The sequence below is a fragment of the Pogoniulus pusillus genome, chromosome Z, assembly GCF_015220805.1.
Source record: "Pogoniulus pusillus isolate bPogPus1 chromosome Z, bPogPus1.pri, whole genome shotgun sequence".
Classification (NCBI taxonomy): Eukaryota; Metazoa; Chordata; class Aves; order Piciformes; family Lybiidae; genus Pogoniulus; species Pogoniulus pusillus.
The window spans coordinates 30050223-30063250 of record NC_087309.1 but is presented as its reverse complement, the minus strand read 5'-3'; positions in this window follow the sequence as shown (position 1 = coordinate 30063250).

The following is a 13028-nucleotide window of genomic DNA, read 5'->3' as shown; positions in this document are numbered from 1 at the left end:
ATAATCTACAGACCTGGGGAATGTGTGGTTGGAAAACTGCAACTTGGGGAGGGACATGAGTCCCTAATGTAATGCCTATCTACAAGAAGGGTAGAAAGAAAGATCCAGGAAACTGTAGACCTGTCAGTTTGATCGTGTTACTGGGGAAAGGCATGGAGCAGGTCATCTCAAATGCCATTGTATGTCATATAGACAACAACCAGGGCATCAGGTCAAGGCAGCATGGGTTTATGAGAGGTAGGTCCTGCCTAACCAACCTGATGTGCTTCAAAGACAAGATAACCTGGCTGCTGGATGAGGGAAGGTCTGTCAATTTGTATTCCTAGACTTTAAAAAAACCTTTGATATTTTTCCCCACAAAATTCTTGTAGACAAATTTGCTACTCATGGCTTGGATGAGCAGAGTCTCCTGGATAAAGCACTGGCTGGACGAGAGGCTCAGAGAGCGGTGGTCAATGGAGTTAAATCAAGTTGATGGCTGGTCACTAGTGGTGTTCCTCAGGGATCTCTGTGGGCCCACTTTTTTTAACATTTATTGACAACTTTGATTAGGAATAGAGAGTGCCATCAGTAAGTTTGTAGATAACACCAAGTATGAACCAGCACTGTGCCCAAGTGGCTAAGAAGGCCAATGGCATTCTGGCTTGTATTACAAATACTGCATCCAGCAGCAGTAGGGAGGTGATTGTCTCCGTGTACTTGGCTTCGGTGAGGTCACACCTCGAGTACTGTGTTCAGTTTTGGACACTGCAATATGAGAGGGATGTGGAGGTGCTGGAATGGGTCCAGAGGAGGACAACAAAGCTGGTGAAGGGCCTACAGAACAAATCTTATGAGGACTGACAGAGGGAGCTGGGGTTGTTTGGCTTGAAAAAGAGGAGGCTGAGAGGAGATAATCATTGCTGTCTACAACTACCTAAAGGGACATTGTGGAGAGCTTCGTGCTGGTTTCTTCTCACAAGTAATTGGAGACAGAACAAGGGGGAATGGTGTGGTGGAGGGGCCATAGGCCTGAAAACAGAGGCCTCCCTGTGCCTCTACATGCCTGGACATGTTTTCCTGCCAATACCCCTGGTAGTGAATAAGGTTGTGTAACACACACACCCCCAGCCTGTGTATCCCTGGGGTCCGCCCAGGTGATCCCCATATTTGGGAGAGTCCAGGCAAACAGCTCCTACCTATTAAGGTAAGGTTTAGCTTACTGCCAACCTGATTTGTTATTTTGGATGGCCAAAGGGCCATGAATCTCGGCCCACAGTCTGTAAAGAGGGGTGCAAAGGTGAACCACGTGTTCAGACTCAGCTCTCATCAGATCTGTTCAGATTCAGCTCTCTGACCCTGCCTGCAGCGCAGCTCAACTCTTTGATCCACATTGCAGAGTCCTGATACCTGACTTGCTTGCAAGGCCCAGAAGCAGAGTCTGGCCCTCACCTGCATGCTCACTGAGGCTTGGACCTCGTGCATTGATTTCAACTCGCAGTTAACCTGTCTGCGTACCTTTAGAAGCAGAGCACATTCAAGCCTGCACCTGATACATATATGGGGAGCCAATAGCCCCCTAAGCCTAGAGCCAGCTGTACATATCGGCCAACTACCTTGCTTTATCTACGGAGCTCAGACTCCCAGCTTTGCCTGGTAAGAGGACCAGGCCTGCAGACCTTTTGGATTGTCTGCCAACACACATACACACACAGCCTGCTAGCTGTGAAAGACCATGCCAGAAACTGCACAGACATCCTTCTCGTGTTCCTGGAATCCTGCCAGCTGATCATCCCTGGACTCACCATATCCAGAAGTAGCGTCAAGGCAGAGATCACTTCACCAGGACAAAAGGTGAGAGGAAATCTGCTTACCCCAGAGACTGGGAAGATTTATCATCCCCCTTCAAGCCGGGAGGATTCACCTAGTTTCCCCCTCAAGCCGGGAAGATTCCAGCCCCACAGAGTCTGGACACTGGGCACAGGCTGAGACACAGCCCCGGGAGGGTGATTAATAATAGGAGCAACACTTATAAGAAAAGCTTGATCCCTCTGTAATGTAAGTTGCCTCTGCCTCAGAGCAGACAGTTTTCAGCCCCTGCTGGCCAGACAGCATAGTTCGCAAGCAGCACTAAGCCTGAGGGAAATCTCTCTCTCTGTCTATAGTTGATATTTCTAGTTATTGACCAAATCCCGGTATCTACATCATATCCTAATTGTTTTCATAACTTTGCACTAGAAGTACATATTATTACACAGTGGTTGGGGGTAGCAAGAGTTTGTAAATATTAATTTTAATAAATATATTTTTATAAAAAATTAATAGCACTTCAAATTAATTTCTCACCTCCCCCAAATAAGGGAGGCATAGAGAAACCCACTCCATAACAAATGGCCTCAAGCTGAGACTGGGTAGGTTTAGATTGGACATTAGGAAAAGTTTTTCGTGGAGAGAGTGGTGAGGCACTGGAATGAGCTGCCCAGGGAGGTGGTTGAGTAACCAACCCTGGATGTATTTAAGGTTTGTTTGGATGTGGTGCTTAGGACTATGGTTTAAGGTGAGTCGTGTGGAGTAGGGTTATAGGTTGGACTTAGAAATTCTGAGGGTCCTTTCCAACCTGGATGTTTCTGTGATTCTGTGATTCTGTGGGGGTATTGGTTGACAGTCGACTGAACATGAGTCAGCAGTGAGTCCAGGTGGTCGAGAGAGCCAGTGTCACCCTGACTTGCATTAGAAACACTGTGGGCAGCAGGGACAGAGAAGTTGTCATGAAGTTGAGTCTGCTTCTGTTATTCATACCATGCTGCAGTTACGGCAGTTTCAGAAATGAGAGTGTTAACTGAAGCAAAGTATAATGGGGCTTAAAGTGCAGACTGCAATGTAAGAGGGATTTGCATTTCAAGTTTGAGTGTTGGCAGTGAGATGGGTGGGAGTCAAGTAGCTCACTGGTTTTAGTTTCCTGTTTTATGCTGATGGTTTGGGGGTTTGCTTTGTTTTTAACCTGTGTCTCACTGTGCTGCTTCTGCTAAGCTAAGGTAATAATGCATTCCATCATTACATTAATTACATTATTAACTGAAGTAATTATGCATTGTGATTATGATATCTTGTGTTATATTAAGCTCCTATCTCTGTTTCAAGCCTGAGTTTTGTGTTTTACTTTCCCCCTCACCTTTGTTTTGGGAAAGTGTGGTGGTTTGGGTGTTATCCGCCCCCCCCCCCCCCCCCCCCACTTTAGGAGCACCTAGCTAGACTCAGTCGGGCTCTGGGAATATAAACAAAGCTATTTATTTACAGCTAGCACAATATACAAGCAACTGTTTACAGTATATACAGTTATATACAGAAATATACAAATTAAAAGGTAACACAGAAACACAACTCCCCTCCCAGAAACCTGAGTCCCCAGGAGGGGCTCTCAACCACCCCTGCACCTTCCCCCTGCCCCTCTCAACCTTACCTCAGTCCTAAAGAAGAATAGAGGTTCAGCCAAGAGGTTAAGAAGCAAAGGTGAGTGGCAGGTGAGGTTAAGGAGATGCAGCTCAGTCAAAGTCCAGCCAGAAAGTGAAGACTAAATGGCGAAAGTGTTATCTAATGTTTACTTTCTGCTTGTTCAGCAAGACTCTGAGGGGAGTAGACATAATCATTGTTTTCCTTTCACAGCCTATGATCAAGTTCTTTTCACTAAAACATTCTAGCCTGCTTCAAACTAGCACAGGGAGCAAGCAGGTTAGCCATTGCATTAACCTGTTACCTGCACTCAGCACTGGTGAGGCCACACTATGTTCAGTTCTGGGGCCCTCACTACAAGAAGAACATTGAGGTGCTGGAGAGTGTTCAGACAAGGATGATAAGTCACATGAAGGGCCTCGAACAATGGTCTATGAGGAGAGTCTGAGTAAGCTGAGATTGTTCAGTCTCGAGAAGAGGAGGCTGAAGGGAGACCTCATCACTCTCTACAATTGCCTGAAGTTAGGTTGCCTCTTCTTGATGGCAAGTTTAAGGAGGAAGTTCTTCACAGAGAGAGTGATTGGCATTGGAATGGGCTGCTCAAAGGACGTGGTGGAGTTACCACCCATGGAGGTGTTCAAAAAGAGACTGGATGAGGCACTTAGTGCCATGGTCTAGTTGATTGGATAGAGCTAGGTCATAGGTTTCAGTCTGCATCAGAGGAGGTTCAGGCTGGATATTAGGAATTTCTTCTTCACAGAGAAGATTATCAAACATTGGAATGGTCTGCCCAGGGCAGTGATGGAGTTGTCATTCCTGGAGGTGTTTAACCAGCATTGTGGACCTGGTGCTTAGAGACAGGTTTTAGTGTTGAATGTTTAGTACTTGGTTGAAGATTGGACTGGATGATCTTTGAAGTCTCTTCCAAATGGATGTTTCCCAATTCTGTGATTCAATTGTAGGCTGCTGTGGCTAAGGGCATCTTTCAAGCCAGAAACATTTTGTAATTCCTTAGCTTTTACTATCATCGCTAAGGCTTTATCCAGCATAGGCAGTGTGCAGTTCTGCTACAACACAGCTGAATACAAAAATTTGTTATCCAAGGAGGGACAGTTCAAGCTTAGAGCTTGGGAGCTTTCAACTGCAGTTCTGCTGCATTTCTGATGCTAGGCTGAGGAGTACTCTAGGGACAGAACCCCCAAGAGCGCAGATGAATTTGTTCATGGTATTATCTGGGAGATGTTAGGAAGCTGTGGTTTCAACCTATTATACTTTGTAGCCCTTTCACAGGCTACTCATTATTAAGGGTGTATCTGCACATAGGTATGTGTATGTAAGTGTGTATATATTTGCTGCTTTTTTAAAGCATCATTTTAACATGTGCTGCAGTTATTTCTCATCTGAATTCCAGATTTTGTAATAAAGATCTACTGGACAGAAAATGAACTTCTCATCTAGTGATGAGACACAGTTCAGTGTTTTGAAAATCACTGTGTCCCGGCTTTTGACATTTGCTTACAGCATGCCTAAAGCACGGGTGCAGAATATGAACTCAAACCTCTTTTTTATTGTTTGCTTAAAAACTCATGCATGTCATTGTCATGAAGGCAGGGCATTAACATGGCCAAGTCAAGAAACATAAAAAATAGAATTATTTTATTTTCCTGGAACCCCACCCCCAAAACTATTTACAAAATTACTTTAGGTTATTAGCATATTCAGTTTGAATGGGAATATTTTCCAAAAAAGGATATGATAGATAAATTTAGATATTTAGAAAGTCAGGAAATGGAAAAGGCTAAGCTATAAACACAGCTTTACCACACTATCAATCAGGCTGAGCAGAACATTAAGGGGAAAGCTTACTCATGAAGGTGTGATAGGCATTCAGCAATGATCCCTTACTGAATTCCTCAGCAGGAGCAGCCTTCTGATGTTGCAGGCAACATCCAATAATAGAGATCCACTCTGCAGAAGTCCGTGACAAGTCACAGAGCCACCAAATTCAGAAATGTCTTGAGCACTTCTTCCCACGAGTGATGGCCACAGGATGCTGCTGCCCTCACAATGGCAGGGGAGAGCCAAAATTGCTAGGGTCCCCCAGTCTGGAAGGCAGCGAGGAAGTTGGCCACTGATAGGGTCTGAGAGGGGGAGGTCCAGATGCCACTGGTTCTCTCTCTCTGAGGACCCCAGGGCTTGCCAAGTCTGATCATTTGCACAAGGGGTGCAAAGCAGGGAGAATTGTCCAAAAGCAGTGTTGTGGAGGGCAGGATTTGATACGTGGCCGAGTCGAGAATTTATCAAAAATAGATATTTTTTATTATTTTCAAAACCCGCCCCCACAACTATATATACAAAGATTAATTTAGTTTAATAAACAGGTTCAGTTGCATGAGAATTTAATCTACAAGGATACCATCAATAATCTGACTATATTGAAGTCAGAAGTTGGAAAAGGACTCAGCTATTAATTAATAGCAGTTTCTTACTAAATTAAGCTAAGCCAAATAACTCACTCAGGCTGGCTCCTGCGGTCTGTGTTCCTCTTCCTTTCCAGCGGCTGCAGGAGTCGTTAAGGGTCGTTAAGGGTCGTTAGGCATACAAAGGTGTGCCTAACAGGAAAGCGAATCCTTGGTCTCTCTGCAGTCCAGGCACAGGGGAGTGTGTGAGCTCAGGCAGACACATACGTCCAGGCACGGGCAAAATCCAAAGCGGGAACCCCAAAGGCAGGAAGACCCCCAATATTTATAACCTTCGCTAGACAAAGGGCAGAGTTACCACACCTTAGGCGCGAAAGCGCACGGCCAATCCCAGCCTGGCTCCAGCGCGGGAACTCACGGGGCAGTCACCCCCTTCACGGCTGCAGGGCAGGTGGGGGGGGTGGGGAAACCAGGCAGCTTTTCCCCTTTCCCCCCAGAGTCCGGGCAGGAGAGGACTTTAGGGGTTCAGGACTCCAGGACAAGCAGGGACGGAATAAAACCAAGAGCTGCAGAAAAGGTAGGAGCTGTCCAAAAGTGGGGACAGTCCAGTCATGGCAGGAGCCTATCTGGCTGAGCACTCTGTTAAGGTAGAAGCTCTTTCAAGATGGCAACTCTCAAGGCGGAAACTCTTGCTCTATTTATCTTTTTTTCTAGACAAAGTGTCCATTTACCATTTATACTGGGCACAAAAACACAGCCAATCACCAGCCCAATTTCAGTGCAGACTTCTACATGGGTCAGCCCATGTGCAGAAAAGGACCACTTCAAGCCTGCAGGGCAGGGGGAAGGGTGTTTTCATGCATTTCTCCTCCCATTCAAACCCATGGGTTGAGAGGGAGAAGAGAGGAATTTGGGGTATCCCAGGACAGTCATGGAATCATAGAATGGCCTGGGCTGGAAGGGACCTCAATATCCATCTAGTCCAACCTCTGTTAACCTTCTTGCACTTAATAAAAGAAACAGATGTACCCATATTCATTCATGATGCAAAAGTTATTGTAGACAACACGGTAAGGATTTTTTCCTAGTTAGTTATGTTGGAAGAGCAACAGGACAAAAATAGATTCATATAATCTTTAGGAAAAGTTTGGGGAATTGGAAACTTCATCAATGTGTAGTATACAATAGCACAGGAATGATGGTTTGTTTGTATTTCCTTTCTTTAGGACTGCCTTTACCAACCAGAAAAGTAGGATAAGAAAAGTTTATTGCTGAATCTTTCCAAACTTAGCTAAATCTAACTGCACTGCACTCTATGTGCTCACAGCACTGTGGAAGCTGTTATCACGGAGTACAGCAAACTTCTCAGCTGTGAAATTTTGCTCTAAATTCATCCAGTTGATGCAGAGAAGTTCTCTGGAGCATACATCTGCCAAAATATCCAACAAATGGAGCCTTTCCTTCTTTGCTTCCACACTTTCAAGTTTTGAATCTCCATATTATAAATGTGGAGTATTTCCAAAGTGTCTCTTTTTCTTTCTCACTATCTCTTGTCTAACTGAGTTACCTAATCATCTCTAGCTAGTCACTAGAGGCTTGGGCAGAAAAAAAGTAGTAAATTATTATCTCTGTTTATGCACACACACATGTACACAGTTAAAATACATCCTCACACTACCTAGACTGCACACTACAATCTTGAATCTTTAGGTCAGGGTAGAAATTATCTGTTATTCAGAATGCTGAAATGATTCTTTCTGGACCTGCAATATCTGTTAAGTCAATCTCATAAATTCCTGCTCAGACCTTTGTATTAATATCTGTCACCTTATTAATTCACAGAATAAGTATAAGAAGGCCTCTCAGTCATGGAAAATGAAGATTAATTGTAAACCATACAGTTTTGTTGAAAGTGCTGTCTTTTTGTCATTCAGATTATTTTTGATTCATATAAGTAGAGTAATAAGAACTTTCAATAACAACTCAGTTTTCCTATTATCTATGGAAAGCAAAGACAGCACTTGTAGATTTATTTTTATTGCTTCTTTTTCTTCCTTCTTTCTCAGAAGTAAACTCCAGAGGCAAAACTATGAGATAACCATTTTCATTCAAATATTTTTATTACTACCCATTCTTCATATCAATAAAAGAAATCAAGACTTCTGATGGTAATTAATACCTACCAACATCTCCTAGAACATTATATGAAAAATAAAGTCTTTGGGCTTGTAACCCAAGTGCAAGTGGACTTGCAGGTCTAGTGCAGTAATACAGGATTTTCATCCATTATTCTCTAATATTTAAGTGGATTAACATGCCAATATATTTATAATTAGTAATGCTGATTTATTTTTTCAGTAACAGCTAGACTTCTAAAGTATTTGTTTAGCACTCCTCATTTCTAAATTAATGAGTCCTAATTGCTTTACCTAATTAGCATCTGAGTAATATCAAACCTGTAATTTAGGTACATTTATAGAGTTAAAAAATGTTTCAGTCTTGCTCTTAATTTGGAGTACATTTCACTGGGAATACAGCCCAATGTATCTCCTAGAAACAGAATGATTTTTTATTAAGCTGTGTCATGCCAGGTACAGCTACTATAATGGTGTGCTAGTGTGAAGCAGGCTAGAATGTTTTGGTGAAAAGAACTAGATCATAGGCTATGAAAGGAAAACAATGGTGATGTCTACTCCCCTCACAGTCTCACTGAGAGGTATGGGAACAAGAAGGGTAGACATTAGATAACACTCTCACCATTTTGTCTTCACTTTCTGGCTGGCTTTGGACTCAGCTGCAGCTCCCTAACCTCACCTTCCACTAACTTTGCTTCTTAACCTCTTGGCTGAACCTCTATTCTTCCTTAAGACTGGGGTAAGGTTGAGAGGGGCAGGGGGAAGGTGCAGGGGTGGTTGAGAGCCCCTCCTGGGGACTCAGGTTTCTGGGAGGGGAGTTGTGTTTCTGTATTACTTTTACCTTCTATATTTCTGTATATAACTGTATATACTGTAAACAGTTGCTTGTATATTGTGCTAGCTGTAAATAAATAGCTTCATTTATATTCCCAGAGTCTGGTTGAGTCTAGTTTGGGTATTACTAAGTGTGGGGGGGCGAGTAACACCTAAACCACCTCAAATGGTAGCTGAGGAGGGTGTGCATATCAAAGGAGACGGGAGATGCATGTGAGCAAACAATTGTGAAAGTGCAATAACAGTGGTAACAAACCCATTTTTTTTTGCTTTTAAGTATTTATATTTTGTTCATACCAGCTCTAAATATGGAGAAAAATATGTTTCTGGATGACTCAAGATTGTAGGAACATTATTGCATGAGAGAAAAGCTTGTTTCATGCATATGCATTGTGGTTGATAACTTTAAGGTGTCTTAATAAATTTCTTAATAAAATTAGTGCAGTTACAACCTTAAGCCAAATTACAAATTGTCTTTGTAGTTCTGTCACAAAAAAGATAAATGCCTTTAAATTGTTCAAGTGAGAAGAGACACCTCTCAAATTATTTCCTATAGAAGTCTTCAGCAATTTCATACTCAGCAAATTTTGTCACCATTGTCTGATGTGACACCAACAGGAACAAAAGGATCTATTGTTGAATATAAAACCTTAAGGCTTCTTAATCTTGAACAAGATATGAACATTTTTTTCCTTCCAATTATTTATTAATAAATTCTGCAGAAAAAGCTGCATGCTGTTATGGAAAATACATTGAACACTGATACTGACATTGAGTTGCGTGGTGGAGGGAGGAAGGGCAAAATAAGAAAGAAACGGGAAGTGTCAAAACACTCAGTTTCATCCTTGCAGCATGAAAATGAATGTTTCACCACTCGGTGTCACTGTCACATGTAACGTTTGTAATCACTTGCCTACATGGTTGCATTTTTTTGTTTGGTTTGTTGTGGGCTTTTGTTACAGTTACTCACTGCAGCTGTTTTTTAAGAGGTAAGAATGAAAAGTATCAATTAAACTGTGAGCTACTACTAGCTCTCTCAACTACCAACAAATTTTGTCAAGCATTAAACCAACACTGTAAAGCCATGGGTGACAAACTCTTTAACAATGAACTGGTGCAGAGGTGGGTAAAACCTACACAATTCAGGGTTTGGAAATCTGTTAATTTAGTCCTGGGCAAACTTGGTCAAATTCACAGTACTCTTCTGTTTATGTTTACAACCTTTCAATTTTTCTTAAAGACAAGTATCTTCTGACATTGACAGTTCTTCTGTCTTTGACATGGACAGTATTTCACACAGACACTGTTTCATTTAAAAAATATTCAGACTGCAAATTTATGTCAGGCTGTGATCTTCTCTATGCCGTCTACACTACATGACATGTCAGACAGGATCCCAGTCTTGCCCAATGCCTGCAGGCATTGAAACTAAGTTTTCTATGAATTGAAGAAAGAAAAAAAGGAAAAGAAATAATTCTACAGTGAACCAAAAGCAACCTAAAATGAAGAGTGGCAGGTGAGGATGCACTTTACCAGCTACAGAGTAAACACACTACCTGTCATCCCTGTGTAGCCAGATGCAACTAATTCTAGAATATGTTTCTGGTCCTTTCCCTGCTATCTTCACCTGTTCTGTCTCATCAACCAAATATTTTAATTGAATATATATATATATATATATATATATATATGTATATCTATGAAATATATATATACACATATCTTTGTGCTTCATCCTCACTGGTTTCAAAGTTGAAAAGCAAAAACAGAGTCTCTAGGTGACATACCTAGGGGGAATGGAGCAAAGCTGGAGGTGGGGAGATTCAGACTGGACATGAGAAGGAAATTCTTCACCATGAGAGTAGTGAGAGCTGCGAATGAGTTGGCCAGGGAGGTGGATGAGGCTCCGTCCCCGGAGGTGTTTAAGGGCAGGCTGGATGAGGCTGTGGGCAGCCTGATCTAGGGTAGGGTATCCCTGCCTATGGCAGGGAGGTTGGAACTAGATGATCCTCGTGGTCCCTTCCAACCCTGACTGATTCTATTATTCTGTGATTCTATAGAAGATTAATTTTTTGTGGGTCAAATTTTCTTCATTTTGAAAATCTTTGACTTTTAATCTGCCACCAGTGGCAGATTAGTAACGCAGCATTTGAAGACACTGCTGCTGGGGTGCTTCTGCCATCAGTCAGTGCAAGGTAGGCTGAAAAGTGAAGAACTTAAAAACTAGTTTAATGACTAGAGTTCAAAGTGATCCAACTTCCAAACGAGAGAAATAGAGCAGTGCAGTTTTGGCAAACACTCTATGTTCATGAAACTGGTAAACAGGATCACAAACAGAAACGATTCCTCCTCATGATTATCTGATAACAAAGAAGCAAAAGGAAATATCCTCTGCATGCTAAACTATCAATTTGTTTCCCTTCAATCAATCAAATCAATTTGCTTGTGGTTATTTTACAGCCCTGCAGCACTGTAGGATAATGTGACTTTAGAATATGTGTGAAGCTAACATAAGCCAGTAAAACTGGCCTGTTGACTTTTTAGTCCTGTACATAAATATCTACACACACACATACACACTTTAAAAGGGGGGGAAGGGAAGAAGGCTTGAGGAAGAAGGCTCAGAAATAAAAGATCTGTTGAAAAAGATTCCCCCATTGCCCCAAGATCACCTGCCCTTGTTCTTGTGAGTAACTATAACCTGCCAGACATCTGCTGGGACTTTAATACTGCAGAGAAGAGGCAGTCTAGATTGTGTGGAGGACAACTTCTTATCTCAGCTGTTACGTGAGCCTATCCAGGGGAGCAGCCCTGCGTGACCTGCTGTTCACAAATAGAGAGGGGCTGGTAGGAGATGTGGTGGTTGGAGGCTGCCTGAGGTCCAGTGACCATGAAATTACAGAGTTTTCAATACTTGGAGAAACCAGGAGGGGCATCAACAGAACCTCCACACTGGACTTCTGAAAGGCAGACTTCAGCCTATTTAAGGAACTAACTCAGTTCTTCGGGAAACAGCCTTTAAAAACAAAGGGGTCCAGGAAGGTTGGACCTACTTCAAGAAAGAACTAAAGGCATAGGAGCAGCTGTGTCATTGTGCTGGAAGATGAGCTGATGAGGGAGGCAGCCAGACTGGATGGGCAAGGAGCTGCTGAAGGAAACAAAGATTAAAAAAGAGGGTGTATCCCCGTTGGAAAAAAGAGGAGGTTTCCCAGGAAGAGTTCAAGGATGTTGCTAGGTCTTGTAGCAAAAAAATTAGACAGGCAAAAGCCCATTTAGAATTTAGGCTGGCCACTGCTGTTAAGGAGAATAAGAAATGCTTCTATAAGCATATTAATGGCAAGAGAAGGGGCATGGACAACCTCCAGTCCTTACTAGAGGGAGAGGGGAATATAGTGACAAAAGATGAGGAAAAGACAGAGGTGCTTAACACCTTCTTTGCCTCAATCTTCCATAGTGGGACAGGTTGTCTCCAGGACAGCTGGACTCCTGAAGTGGCAGATGGGATCATAGAATCAACCAACCAGGTTGGAAGAGACCTCCAAGATCATCCAGTACAACCTATCCCCGAGCCCTATCCAGTCAATTATACCATGGCACTAAGTGCCTAATCCAGGCTTTTCTTGAACACCTCCAGGCATGGTGCCTCCACCACCTCCCTGGGCAGCCCATTCTAGTGGCAAATCACTCTCTCTGGCAAGAACTTCCTCCTAATATCCAGCCTATACTTTCCCCAGTACAACTTGAGACTGTGTCCCCTTGTTCTGGTGCTGGTTGCCTGGGAGAAGAGGCCAACCCCCACCTGGCTACAATGTCCTTTCAGGTAGTTGTAGACATCAATGAGGTTGCCACTGAGCCTCATCTTCCCCAGGCTATACAATTCCAGCCCCCTCAGCCTCTCCTCATAGGGTTTGTGTTCCAGGCCTTTCACCAGCTTTGTCACTTTTCTCTGGACATGTTCCAGCACCTCAACATCTCTCTTGAATTGAGGGGCCCAGAGGCAGGGACCAATAAAATCCCCATGTAATCGACGAGGGAGAAGGGACCTGATGAGTCACTTGGATCCTCACAAGTCATTGGGATCAGATGGGATCCATCCTAGGGTGCTGAGAGAGCTGGCAGCTGAGCTGGCCAAGCCACTCTCCATCATTTTTCAACAGTCCTGGCTCACTGGAGAGGTCCCTGAAGACTGGAAGCTGGCCAATGTGATACC